At 36.3% G+C, this 13,213-nt stretch overlaps 1 pseudogene across 1 annotated transcript; it reads right to left on the reverse strand.

Moving 5' to 3' along the window:
• Positions 1-229: 229 nt before the first annotated feature.
• LOC145082180 (large ribosomal subunit protein uL15x pseudogene) lies at positions 230-1,030 on the reverse strand (annotated as a pseudogene). The gene is made up of 2 exons (XR_013696716.1): positions 895-1,030; positions 230-794 (listed from the first exon to the last, which is right to left on the reverse strand). The product of XR_013696716.1 is annotated as a large ribosomal subunit protein uL15x pseudogene (transcript).
• Between the last annotated feature and the right edge of the window lie 12,183 nt (positions 1,031-13,213).

Here is a 13,213-nt window from a genome sequence, read left to right on the forward strand (position 1 = left end):
CTGTTTTTCATCAACGATTTCAATATCAACTATTCAACTTCAATAAAAAGAATCGAGCACTTAAATTGAATATACTGATCTGTCAATTCTATAGCAATGAGAAATTGAAATTGTAATCAAACGAGACAGACAACTATCAAAGCTGTTTAATTTATGTAGTGATAACATAACAAATGATTACTGATTTGAAGTGTCTTTAATCAAAATGATATTAATCATGCAAGCAAAATCAATATAATAACGATGCATATAGTTCGATTTCAATTTCAACAAAACAGAGTGATAATCCATGATTCATAAACCCCTAATCTGATAATCAAAACTGGAATTAACAACTGAAAAACAAACCTAAGCAGTAAGGAGAACAGCACCACCAGCCTCCTTAATTTTCTTTTCAGCGGTCTTGGAAATGAGCTTCGCCTTCACCACCATCGGATGGGACGGCGGAACCATTCCCTTTCCCAACACTTTAAAGTAACCAAATTGAGAAACGTCGACAACCGGTACGTTATCGGCTGAAGCCTTCTCTTTTGTATCTTGTGGCACCATGGACCAGAGCTTGTCTACGTTAACGATTGGACAATGGAACTTGTTGCGGAGGCGATGGAAGTATCTCATACCGACTTTACCGAAGTAACCGGGATGGTACTTGTCGAAGAGGATACGGTGGTGGTGCATTCCTCCGGCGTTACCACGACCTCCGGGATGCTTTCGGTGTTTTCCGATACGACCGTGCCCGGCGCTCACGTGGCCGCGCTTCTTACGATTCTTCCTCAATCTCGTTGTCATTGTTCCTGTAAAATCACCAACAGTGGCGGCTCGCAAGTTCAGTAGAGTAAATCTAATAGGAAATTTAGAACACATTAAACAAAGACGAACGGCGATTATACATACCTAAAAAGCAAACTCCGATCCGAAACTGCGGCAGAGATTGGGAATAGAGTTTAGAAACTCCACTGAAATAGAACGGAAACCCTAATTTCGTTTTATAAAAGAGGCTGAAAATTAGACCGGATCATGGGCTGGATTGAATGTGGGCCTTTACCAGAACCAATTAAGAGGCTGGATCTATAAGTTTATACATCTATCATCTATGTCTCGCTTAAAATAAGTATCGGAAAATTCATGACATAACAAAAAAAATAAAATAAAATAAAAATAGGTGTGTTTGAAAAATATGAGCAAGGAAGTAGAAGTTTTACAAAATAATCAAGCTTTCCTTGGAGAGGGTTTCTGAGGAAATCTTTTTGGCTCTCTGAAGCATATAATATACGCTATGAGCAAATGACGTGGCATGGGTAAAATTATAAAAACACATAAATAAAATATCAAAAAAAAATCATTACGGATTGGGAAAGTCTTTGCTGCAGAAGACGAGTTCGTTGGATACAAAAGAAAAACAACCGATCCATCGAACAAGTAATTTGAAGTGTTTTATGGAAAACTTCATCAAAAACCAAAGATTTTCAGCAAAGATAAATTCCTCAAATGGTAGAACATATCCACAGAGGGCTGCTCTTTGGATCCGCAATATCTCTGCGGAAATGTGGTATTTTTTTAAAAAAAAATCCAGAAAATGGTTTTTTCAATTTCTAGATCAATTAATGTTTTTTCAATTCCGCAGAGGGAGACACATTTCCGCAGAAGACGTACCAATTACGCAGAGACCGTCTATGCGGAACCTTCACTTCAGAAGTCATTTTTTTATCTTTTTGCAAACGTGTCTAATTCCTCGAAGAAGTTTGGGTTCCACAGAGCCAAAAAGATTAGAAATCCTCTACGAGGAAAGCTTGGTCACTTTGAAAAACTAAATATTTATTATGCTTTTTAAGGCCGTAAACAAATTGAATGTTTAAAAATTCATTCGTGAACTCTTTGGTGAGAAATTCTTTTATTTAATAATTTGAAGAACTAAGAACGCAAATTTTCATTGATTTATTAAATGAATGAACATAAACAATGTTTTATTTGTTCACTTATGTTTGTTAGTTTAAGTTTATTTATGTGCATATGTTCATTATTTTTTATCATATTATTATATTATATGTTATTTAAGTTTATTTATGTTCATATATGTTTAATTGTTTTTATTATATTATTATATTATATGTTCATTTATGTTCAATTGTGGTTTTTTATCTTCATTCGTTTATGTTCGATTAACATATTCACGAACGTAAACAAACAATCATGAACAAGGTAATTTGTTAAATGAATGAACATGACCAAAAAAACTCGTTTGTTTATTCATTTGTGCCCATTCATTTGATTGGCTAACTTAAACGAACGAATATAAACTAGTAATTGTTCGTATTTGTTTGGTTCTTTTATAACCACCGTAACAAATACATTGACAATATTTATCAATGTTAATAATATTAATTATTTATCACGCAAAAAAGGTTACAAGGAAAAAAGGCACATAGCTAGATAAAAGGTTGGTTTTTTGGTTTCGTCGTTTCATCCAAATTAAGAACATTTGAAAAAATGGAAAATATTGAGCATATATATTTAATTGTATGTTTACGAGAATGTTTGTTACATAGCATTTGAGAGCTTCTAACTTATAGTTTTTAACAAAACGCTATAGTTTAAACAAAAAAATTCATTTGGCAGTACAAGTGTTTAACTTTTAGTTTAAACAAAATGTTCTGCTCTAAAAGCTACTTCATGTAGCGTTTAACAAAGTGTTGTCGAGCTTTTTAAATAAATTCCTAGAATTGCCCTTAAAAATAATTTTATGTATTTATTTTTTTAAAACAATTGTCATTTTATATAATTTTACATATTTCAAAAGTTTACAGTTATTTTCGTCAAACACTTATATAACAAATAAAAGTTACATCTACCAGCTACATACTACCAACTACCCACTACCAGCTAACATCTATCTTTATCAAACACACCTTATATGTCATAATAACACCACGATAATGTTCCAAGAAATTACGCTTCGGAGATGTTGTTTTCTTATGAAGTTGGCTTTGAAGGCGTCACCATGGTTTCATGTGGCAATATCCATATACCTATAAAAAATAGTAAATTATATTGCCAAACACTTTGTTTTGAAATAGAACAAACAACCTAGAACTATATTTCATAACCGAAACACTAATCTAATCAAATAATATATCAAACCCAATAAAACTATAAGTTTAATGCAATATAGGTATTTCACACCTAATGTAAGATGCAAAAACACATGAGTGATTGTGAAATTGGGAAACAAATGGTGGAATCAGATTCACAAAAGAAACCTCTATAAATTGTAGCCATCATTAACGCGGAAGCACATGAAAAGGGTCAATTTCGGGAAAACTTTATCGAACATCGTTCTTGGTTTCTCTGATTTTCTTCAAGATTCCAGAGATTTAATTTTCCGAGATCAAACGAAAGAATATTAGTTTATCATAAACAAATGATAGTAATCCACGCTGATGAGTGGAAATCGATTGGAGTTAGCGAACACATCGACCTTCAACAAAACCTAAACAAAAATCTTGAAAACGCACTCCCGTTTGTAATTATATCGAAAAATATTGATTCAGTAAATGTCTCGACTGCATCCGTAACACCTTTCTCGAACCTTCCTCCCGATACCTTCGCTTCTTTTGGTGTTCATGTTCTTCGATTGTGATGCACAACACAATACTTTCGTCGCCATTCGACTCAACATTCAAAATGTACCGGTGTAATGGTAGAGTTGAAAGAAAGACGCAAATCGCGGATACGGTGAGCCATTGAACGATCCATTGACCTAACAAAAAATCGAGGATTGAAGCAACATAAAGGAATCCGGCCAAAACCCTTTATCAATGACAGCAAAAAGGGATCAGACGGAAATTCATGGGTTAGAATAGCAAAAAAGAATGAGCATGTCGTGTCCCGTTGTACTATGAACACAAAAAGAAGTAGATAGTAGAAGAAGAGTGGTTGGAGAAACGGTGGCAAAGCGGAAAAAATGTGAAGGTGAATCTCCAAACCACATATTATTCCTAAGCCTATCCTAAATTAATATATAGAATAATTGTAACATAATTTTACTTTTATTTATGATGTTATCAATAATAAAATATTTTGCTACATATTTTACAAATATAATTTTTTTGTTTTAAGTTGGTGGTCACATTTTTTCTAGAATTAGTCTAGATATATATTTTGAGCTAGTCAAGCTTTCAAATCGAGTTGTAATCGTTTGGTAATCAGACAAAAGTTTTACATGTATATCACTCAATACTAGTAAAAATAGTTCGTTGCTACTATCTGCAGCGAAGAGAACACCGTAAATGGTCAACCAGTTTCTTGTTTAAACTCATCTCCTTCAGACTCTTCTGCATTATCAGCATCATCATCATCTGCATCATTGTCAAAGTCTTCTTTGTCATTCTCAATCGATGTTTTCGCGATCATAATAAGGTTGCTATTTGTCTTTTGGATCTCGTTATACTACAAAAAATGCATCATAGATATAAATACCAATTATAATGATATGAAACAAAGAAAATGAAAGAAAGTGGGGCAGAAGTTAAGAGCTTAAACATAATTCTTGCCACTAAAAATACATTCATTTTTCATCAACTTTTTAGTTGTTTTTCTCTGAATCAAAGAACATATTACTTTAACATATGAAGTAAACCGATTTCTAAACAGTTTGGCATGATCATTTGTAACATCCGGACTCCCGTGTATTTTATTGTGTGTTTAATTTTTGAGATTTATTGAGTGACTCAACAAGTTATGAGTCCAACTCGTCGAGTAGAGTCGAGTTGACCGCGTGGGATTAATGAATGGGGTCGGTGAGTCAGAGAGCCAACTCGCCGAGTTGGTGATGTGTTGTGAAACCCTAATTTCCCGGGGTTGGGGCCTATATAAGGGAACTTATGCCCCGATTTATTCCTCGCCAGCTACCTAACCTTCCTGTGTAAAACCGTAAACGTGTGTAGTGAGCTAAGAGAGTCTTAAAAGCTAACTTGGAGTAACCTAGTTCATCTTTTGAGGAGAAGAGGAGATTATCCAACAAAGAAGCAAGAGAATCGGTTGGATCTAGAGTATCTTCATGTTAGGGATTCAGTGGGAGGTAAAAGCTTGCACCTTTCTCATTTATTTGCCTAGATCTCATTATATTGGAAGACTACGGTTTCTTCTACCTTTTGTTGGGACTTTGAGCATATAGAGTTATCATGGGGTTTAAACCTCAGATCTGGACCTTGTGAGGTCCCTAGAGTCCAAAGGTCCCAACTTTATTCATCCACATGAGGCTTATTATGCTTAACACCTTGTGAGAGCATGTTTTGGTATATTGGAGCAAAAAATGAACGTAAAGATCGAAGCTTTACGTGACAACCGAGTCTTGAGATACTATATCTAGTGTTTGGAGTGGTAGATCTGCTTTGAATTGTCTGATTAAGGAATGAGTTTGAATGGACTCGCCGAGTCGATGAGTCGACTCGACGAGTCGGTGAAGGTTTATCCCAATGAACTTGATCATGCGATAACTCGACGAGTTAGGGGTCAACTCGACGAGCTAAGTTGGACCTTCACGAGACTTCTGAGGAAAACGTGTGGACTCGACGAGTCACATGGGTACACTCGGCGAGTCAAGTCAAGCGTGGGTTGTTGACTCGAGATTGATTTATGTTGACTTTAGGGTTGGGTCAAACATGAGTAATGGAGATCATGGAGGGGTAAAATGGTATTTTATCCACTTCAAGAGTTAGAGAGAGAAAGAATAACCTTCGGGTATTAGAGTCGTTAAAAGAGTATTAATTAGAGATATTCATCCTTTGTGTTAGGTGGAGGTTAGTTCGAGATTCGAGTATGAGGTTATTTGCTTGCTTGCTTGCGAGGTGAGTCTTCTCACTATACTTACCATAAGTGGTATCTTTGTGTGACCGAGATGTCTCACTATACTTACCATAAGTGGTATCTTTGTCAGAAGCGAACTTGTCAGAAGCGAACTTGTCAGGAGCGAAGGTGTCAGAAGCGAAGGCATCAGAAGCGAAATGCACCATCTCGGACCGAACCCTCTCAGGAACCGAAGGTCCCTTCGGACCGAACCTCGCATAGGCCAAACCCTACCTTCGCCTTCGCCTCCTACCCCTTTCGCTCCATTTGGCCTTCGGCCCAGCAGCAGAAGGGACCGAACCTCGGCCTAGGACCGAGAGGCCTCGCAGGAAGCTCTTTTTCACCCGGTTTCCGACTAGTTTTGCGTTTTAGGCTCGTTTTTAATTGTTCTAACGCGGGATTTTCACCTAAAACTTTATTTTAACATATAAGGCCCCATATTTATTAATAAATCACGTTTTTGGGGACAAATCTTATCCAAAAAGAGTGGGTGAAGTACAAGAGGTGGAGTATTGACTTTTCTTTAGTTTATGACACAGGCAACCACCCACACCCACTCCATGACCAGCCACACTCCTTCTACCATACCTAGGTCATGTCAAAGTACTTTGTCATGATTTTGAGCCATTGAGATGGAACCTCCATCCTCTCTCCTCACACTTCTTTCATTCTCTCATTTTCCACCAAAAGATCAAACACTTTTTTCTCAAACTTTTTCTCTCTATTTCGAGACTCCAAGGCTGATCATCAAGCTTTATTATACTCTTGGTAAGTATAATTCATCCTCCTTGTGATTATTGCACTTCATTCTACTCAAATCATTGATTGCTTACACAAACTCCATCACTTTGATGTTAGATTCTCGAAAATCTTAAAGGCATCTTCAAGTGTTCTTGAGTTGAACACTTCTCTTCTCCAACATTCATCTACTGAAATCACATAAGGTGAGTTCATACCCCTATATTTTCATGTTTTTCTTAAGTTTTAAGGGGGGGGGGGAATATAAGTTAAAACACCAAGAACACAACTAAACTCATTTAACAGCCTTCATCAGAAAAGTTCAACTCCATTCACGGACTGTTTTGGGCAACTTAAACATTTTAGTTTTCAAAATTGTTTTAGGTTCAAGTAGTTCCAGTTCTTATCTTTAAAATGACTACTTGCACATCTCCACACTATTTTTCTACAATTTATGGTGATTTTTACAAAAATGTCTATCATTTCAAGAGCAAATCCGGACCAGTCTGTGATTATGGACTTTTTCACACAAGTTGGAGGTCATTAAAATTCATAATAAAAATTATGAACAAATTAGACTCATTTCCCAAACTCTTAGAATTTACGAATTCTGATTTGGACCTTTGATGATTTTTGTATAAATTTTCTAAGATCAATAAAAGAAAATGTTAACAACAGAAAAATGCTATCAATTTCATTTCACCTTGTAACATGTTGAGCAAGGTGTATATCTTTATGTGAATATATGTTTTTGCAAATAGATGACATTTTGTCTTAGTATATAGTCATACATTAGAAAAAAAATGGATTTTTACCTACAAAAGTATGGTAATTAATTAGTTGTTATATTGCATGTTGCTTCACTTTTGTAAAAGGTATATATACATATCGGTAAACAAAAGGGTTTCTACCTTCATAAATACAGTAGTTAACCATAATAACAAAGTTATAACTATTACATTTAAACGTTTTGATAAACTATAATAGGTATGGTTTATGTTTCCATTAACACAACAAACACATTTAGGAAGGTTTTATTCCCACAGAAAAAGGTTTTACACTCACGCACACCACACGTAAACTTGTTAACTTAAATTGTGAGACATTCTTCTCAAGTACTCCTAGAGTACGGGTTAAAATTCATGGTAGTTATAACCAGAGTCGCTTGTAGGGAGAACGTGATAGTTGTGTATAGATCTATATTGGGTTAGACACCCCACACCTGAGTTGCATGCAATAGCTAGACCGGCAGGTCTGTGGTGACAAGTGTCATTTCAGTTTCGCGACGCCTGAGAAACGTCGTGGCAGGTTCATTTAGTCATAGTATGGTTATAACGACTCACATAGGAAGTCGACAACTCATAAAGTTTATGGGAATTTTTATAATCAAAAGGGGTTTTATGTCAATTTAAAATCACTTTCTATATCAATAAGTATGGATAATACTGTACACTTCTGGTCTTGGTATTTAAGACTACACGTCATTCATTACGGGATTTTCCCTCAAATCAAAAAGGGTTTTATGCCGATTTAAAACCACGGTTATATCATTAATTATGGAAAATACTTGTTTATTCTTGGTCCTGGGATTTAGGACCACATATCTTTTAAAAGGAAAATATTTGATTTTTCTTGGTGACACACAACACATTACAAAGAACGGTTTCCAAACTCTTTATCTCAAAAACTTATGAACTCATAAACTTAATTGTTGACACCTTTTCAAAACTACTTGTATTCTCAGGAATTCAGTGAAACAGGAAATCAACAACGTTTTGAGGATGGGATGATAAATCGTTAAACAGTTCATTTTGTCATCATAATGTAATTGATTTGAATCATGTAAACGTATACTTTGGTGTAACTTTTTCAATTATGTTTATGATGGTTGTATTTACTTTGAGCACTATTATACTCGTTGTTGTGATACTATACATGAAGTCCTCTACCCCCGGACATTTCCGCCATCCTTGGTTTGGGGGTGTGACATGTCGTGAGTCTCTCATCTTACGAAAGTCTCGCAACCCCAAACCTTGATATGTGACAACGAAGGAGCTTTCCCTGTCCACATCTCATGAGGTGTTTTGGCAACCTACTTTGTAGGGACTAAGTTAAGGATATGGGCGACAGTCTCTAAGGCATACCCCCAGAATGAGATAGGTAGTGAATCACGACTCATCATGGAATGAACCATGTCCAACAAGGTTCGATTACGCCTTTCAGCCACACCATTCAACTGCGATGTCCTAGGTGGCGTCAATTGCGAAACAATACTGCATTCCTTGAGGTAGTCATGGAATTCAAGACTTAGGTACTCTCCACCACGATCAGATCGAAGCATCTTGATTTTCCTGTCCAATTGATTCTTCACTTCTTGTTTAAACTCTTTGAAGTTTTCACAGGTTTCTAACTTATGTCTGATTAAGTAGATATACCCATATCTACTATAATCATCGGTAAAAGTCACATAGAAACGGCTCGCGTCACTTGTGGTGGATCTAAATGGCCCACACATATCGGTGTGTATGAGAAACAATAAACCCTCACCCCTTTCACAAGTGCCAGTGAAGGGTGACTTGGTCATTTTTCCAAGTAAACAAGACTCGCACACGTCATCATCCCTAAGGTCAAATGACTCCAATACTCCATCCTTTTGGAGTTGGGCTATGTGTTTCTTGTTGACATGTACAAGACGGCAATGCCACAAGCATGCTTTATCCAAACCATTGGATGAATCAATACATAACACATCATTTCCTAAGTTATCTACAACCATCACAGTTTCATATATTCCATTACAAGGCAATGCTTCAAAATAAAAGACACCATTAAGATAAGCATTAATAGAACCCTTTTCATTAACAAATGAATATCTAAAACCTTGTATATATAAACCATGAAATGAAATGATGTTTCTTTCCATATTCGGCGAATAGCAACAATTATTTAAATCTAATCCTAATCCACTACTAAGAATTAAAGAGTAAACTCTGATCTTGGTGATAGGCGACGATCTTCTGTTCCCCATGATCAAATTTATCTTCATATGCTCCACATCACTATCTCTTCTTAGGCCCTGCAAATCAGAACAAATGTGAAAACCACATCCTGTATCAAGTGCCCAAGAAATAGCATGTGATGAATCATTAATCTTAATAGTGTAAATACCTGTGTAGGACGGCTTGATCTTCCCATCCTTGATTGCTTGCAGATATTCTGGGCAACTTCGTTTCTAATGCCCTATCTTGTGGCAGTGGTGGCACTCTGCCTCCTTGGGGTTTGAGTTGGGTTTAGCAGAACCAACTTCGGTTCCACTAGAAGAGGTACCATCTTGGGACTTTCCCTTGTGGTGGATCTTTGAGGGAGCCTTCCTCTTCTTACCCTTCCCTTGTCCAATTGCCAAGACAGGAGCAGCAGCAGGAGTTGGAGTTGATGCAACACACTTATCTTTGAGATTGCTCTCAGCAGTCCTTAGCAAGCCTTGAAGCTTGCTTAAAGTGACTTCTTCCTTATTCATGTGGTAGGTCATGCAGAACTGGTTGTAGCAGGGAGGTAAGGAGTGAAGGATGATATCAATTTCCAGCTCTTCATCAAAGTTAACATTCAACTTTAGCAGGCGATCGACATATCCCTGCATCTTTTGCAGATGAGCAGTAAGGGACTCTCTGTTACCCATTCTGGTAGTGATCATCGAAGTGATGATCTCGTACCTTTCTTGCCTAGCGCTCTGGTGGTACCGGTCCAGCAAGTCTTGATGCATTTCATAGGGATACATGTCCCCATAGGACTTCTGGAGTTATGCAGTCATAGTCGTCAACATGATGCAATAAACCTTCGTAGCATCACGCTCATGGGACTCAAAGGCCGCGATCTCTTCAGCAGAGGCAGTGTTGACGTTGATTTCCTTTAGCTTCTCATCAGGGACATACTCTTCGTCCTCGTAACGAGTGACCATTCGGATGTTGCGGATCCAATCATTGAAATTGGACCCGTCAAATATCACTCTCCCACACAAGTTCATGAGTGAGAACGAGCTGGAGGAATTTGAGCTGGAAGCGTTGTTGTTGACGTTCGACATCTGAAAAGGAAAAAGAACAAAAGTTTGATTAGAAATGAATCGCCAATTAAACACCCAAATAAGAAATTAGGGCTAGGATCCAATAACATTATTTACAAATCATAAAAGGGATGTCGTAATCTAACAAGTAAATAATTTGAAGGTAAGTGGATGACGATTCACTAATTCTCCACCATGAAAAACGAAAAAAAAGGATTAAGTTTTAAATGTATTGAAGACTCGAGATTCATTGAACTTTTCAATGGAATGTTTAAATCTCGATATGCCCCTTAAGTTTGTGACTGGGATGCCGATGATCACAAAGCGGGTGTCAATAACCATGCACGTGTACATGGTGCCCTCATTGTTACAATCACCTATTCGATGTGCCGGTTAACCACACACGCTCCATCGAACTATGACAAACAATGAGTCACCCTTTGCCACTTTTGCTTAGAACCCAATTAGTGTTCCGGTTAACCACACACGTTCCACTGACGTCTTAGCAAGGGTACAAAGTGTAATTTCATGGAACTTCATCAATTCACTTTTTCCTAAAGTAACTAAGATTGAGAATTTTTGAAAAACATTTAGTTACCTTTTATAAATTCATTATACTTTTAACGAGGAAAAGGTTGCCTTATCCTACCCATTCGGCTAACGACCCTCCACCAATCAAGGAAGCGGTGGGTGAGAGTGACACCCATTAAACGACCATTTTATAGGTTATAACCTTATACCCCCCTTATAAATCGGCTTTGTGAATGAGACCTACTAACGGTAAGACTAGCATTTAAGTTATATATATATATATATATATATATATATATATATATATATATATATATATATATATTAATCTTATAATATTATAAAGTATAAGGTTGAATTTTAAACTTGTAAAATTCTAGGGTTTGAAATTTAAATAGCTCAAATTAAAATTTTAATCAAAATTTTAAATTTCAAAACTTGAGGGCAAGTTTTGAACTTTTCAAAATACATAGGATCAAATAGCAGATAATTTAAAATTAAACATTTAATTTAATGATTATCTAAATTTGACCTAATCAATTTTATTCACAAGATAATTCATCAAATAATTTAAATAATCAAATATTATCACATAAGGAAGTTATTATTCATATAAATGGTAATTATCTTTTGTTTTGGAAAGATTAAACATATAACAACAATAAAATTCACATTTTATTAGTGAAAAATGATTTTGGCAATTATCCTTAAGCAAAACAACAAGAAATCCCAAAAATCCCTCTCTCTGACGCTCCGACTTGCCGAGTCCCCTTATGGACTTGTCGAGTTCATCCTACTCGTCGAGCCCACATTGGGACTTGCCGAGTCCGACATGCAGAAGACCCAAAAACTCGATTTTCAAGCAAGAATGAAACACAAAGCATCAAATACAGTTGAAGCCAACCAAGCTCTGATACCATTGATGGTTTTGCGCCAAAAGAACATCCTATGTGCTCTTGCAAACCCTAATGCTTGGATATAGGTTTCTCTATTGTACATGCAATTCATCCAAGACTTGCAAACCCTAGATCTAGTGTATATAATTCGAAATCGACATCACAAAACAGATCTAGATGGTTACCTTTTCTTGAAAAGCTTGAATCTTCTTGTTCTTGGAGCTTAGAGTCACAAATGTCACTCCTCTAATGGCTTACAAACACCACAAGCAAGAGGATGATCTTGGAGAGAGATTGGAAGCTCTTGAAGTCGGCTCTGGTACTCTTAGAAGTAGGGTTAGCCGATTTCTGAAGCCTTAGGGGTCTATTTATACTTGTGTTTCTAGGGTTTCAGTCAAAACCCTAATTGGATAGCTTAGGCCTTAAGCAATCCAAAGAACCTTCCAGAATAAAAGCCTTGGACGAAATTAGATGGGCTCCCACTCTAATTTTTGTCCACCCCTTAAATCCAAAAGGATTCTCAGCCCAAATCAACTATCACACAATTGACAGTTCCAGGCCCCTTTATTTAATTAATCTCTTTTAGCCACATAATTAATTCTTAATTAATTATTGTCTAATATTAATTAAACTATATGATTTCTCCTTTAATATATTATTCATATAACATATTAATAAATCATAATAACCTCTTTATTCATAAATCATCCTATCATGTTGCTTTGGTGAAGACAACCCAAAAGGACCATGCACAACCGGGTCAAATACTTACCAAATATAGTTATGGGCTTAGACACTAATCCAACAACTACAACAACCTATGGTGCACATACAACCCTAAATAACTTGGATCTATGTGTTCACTAATTATACATGCAAATGGTTTCCAAGGCATCAAGCTATAACTAACATGCAATTTTGACATAAATAATACATGATACAAGTTAGAGTAACATACCTTTTGTGTTGTAACTTGATTCCATGGAGCTTAAGATCCTAGTGCCCCAAGTGTGACACCTCAAATGGTTCACACAACACCGCCAACAACTTGGAATAACTTGAGAGAAAAGTTCTTATGCTCATAATCGGCTAGCCCTCTTATATGAATCCTTTGGGCCGATTTCTTTGAGCTATGGGGTCTTTATAT

Source organism: Lactuca serriola, chromosome 1, assembly GCF_051521515.1.
Source record: "Lactuca serriola cultivar US96UC23 chromosome 1, Lser_US96UC23_V15, whole genome shotgun sequence".
In the NCBI taxonomy this organism is placed as follows: domain Eukaryota; kingdom Viridiplantae; phylum Streptophyta; class Magnoliopsida; order Asterales; family Asteraceae; genus Lactuca; species Lactuca serriola.